The sequence below is a fragment of the Lipotes vexillifer genome, unplaced genomic scaffold (genome assembly GCF_000442215.2).
Source record: "Lipotes vexillifer unplaced genomic scaffold, Lipotes_vexillifer_v1.1 scaffold903, whole genome shotgun sequence".
NCBI lineage: Eukaryota > Metazoa > Chordata > Mammalia > Artiodactyla > Lipotidae > Lipotes > Lipotes vexillifer.
This window is the reverse complement of record NW_006791919.1, coordinates 2,848,479-2,850,426: the sequence shown is the minus strand read 5'-3', so window position 1 is coordinate 2,850,426 and position 1,948 is coordinate 2,848,479.

Genomic DNA, 1,948 nt, shown 5'->3' with positions numbered 1-1,948 from the left:
GGGAAAGAGGGAGGTCTCTTCGAAAAGCTCTCAATCAACAGAAAGGAACTTTTTTTCTCAGAAACCCTAATAAATGTCTTCTCACATCTCCTTGGCTCTGAGTGGGTTACAGGCCCATCCCTAAACCCATCACTGTGGCCAGGGTAATGGAATATGCTTACTGACTTAAGCCAATTGGGACCACACCTGGAGCTGGACATGGGGTCCATCCCACCTAAACCACAAGCTTAAAAGTGGAGTAAGGGTGGAACTCCGGAGGAAAATTGGGTCACTCTTTTACCAAAAGAGGGATGTATGGATGTTGGGTGCAGAACAACAGATGCCTCTATAAGGAGGTGAGATTCAAGCTGAAAGCTTAAGAAGCCAGCCATGTGATAAGTCAATGAAGCAGGATTCCATGCACTGAGAATAGCAAGTGAAAAGATCCAAGACAGAAGAGAAAGTGGCATGTCAAAGCACAGAAAATTATAGGTATTTATAAGATAGACAAGCTATGATAATTTAATCAAGAACTCATCTAACCACAAAAGATAACTGCATTGAGTCTGCTTTCCCATAATCAGATATTGTCCCTCATATAGTAAATAGCTTCACATGAGCCATTTTAATCATATAATATGGCATAAAATATCACACAGCATATAGCTAAATAATTCTATATAAATTCCATATTTGAGAGTTATTCAGGCAAAATTAGGGTATGTCTGAGTGAGAAAAATCTCGGGTTACTTGGTTAAGATTTGTTTCAATTATGGGGATAGCAGTAGCAAATCCAATTGCTCTTCTAATACATGTAGTAAACTGAGAATAAACTACTGTAGTAAACTATCTCAAGTCTCCCTTTAAATCTATTGAAGCTCAATGGAAAGAGTTGCACTAAGTTTGACATCAGATGGGGCCTCAATTCAGCTCAGCCACTTAGTGGTTGTTTAAGTCTGAGCAAGTTGCTTAAACCTTCAGAGCCTCATTTTGATCATCTGTAAAGTGGTGTACTAATACCCACCCTTCAGAAGTATTCTGAGACTAACACATAATGCACATGATAGCATCTGGCACAATATGCTCAATAAATGTGATAGTTTCCTCTTCTTCCTTCCTTTGGAAATCTTAAGTTGAAAGAATAGTCACTGAGTAAAGAAAAACTAAATTAAGTAAAATGTATTTCTTCTGGCAAGAAGACATTAATTATAGAATAGTTTTAAAAATAACTTAGCTCTCGGGGCACATACTGATGAATTTCCCAAGAAACAATATACAAATACTTGACTCTACCAGTTTTTAGAATTCAGTTGTACTAGTGTAATTGGTGCTGAGATTTATTAAGTCCTTAATGACCCACACCTCAAAGTAGAGACCCACAGACATAGAAAACAAACTTATGGTTACCGAAGGTGAAAGGATAGGCGAAGGGATAAATTAGGAGGTTGGGATTAACATATACACACTATTATACATAAAATAGATAACCAGCAAGGACCTACTGTATAGCACAGGAAACTCTACTCAATATTTTGTAATAACCTATAAGGGAAAAGAACCTGAAAAAGAATATATATATATATATCACTGAATCACTGTGCTATATACCTGAAACTAACACAACACTGTAAATCAATTATACTTCAATGTTTTTAAAATTCCTATAACCTGAATTACTTTCTGCAATGATAACAATAAAAAAAACACAGATAAATGAGATAACAGTGGATAACAGAAAAAAAATTGTATTAACTTATGTACTTTTTGGAAGAAACAGAGTTTCGTAGAAATTTGCCACCTCAAAGCTCTAAGAGAGATTATTGGGAGTGAAGTGTTGGAAGAAGGCAGGTGAATGCTTTCAGTGGACTGTTGGAAATACATAACTTCTAGATCTCGGTTCCGCAGCCTTCCTTCCCAACCCAACGCGGCGCCAACCCTTCTGAGAACCCGCCTTCACTGGAAGCCTCTG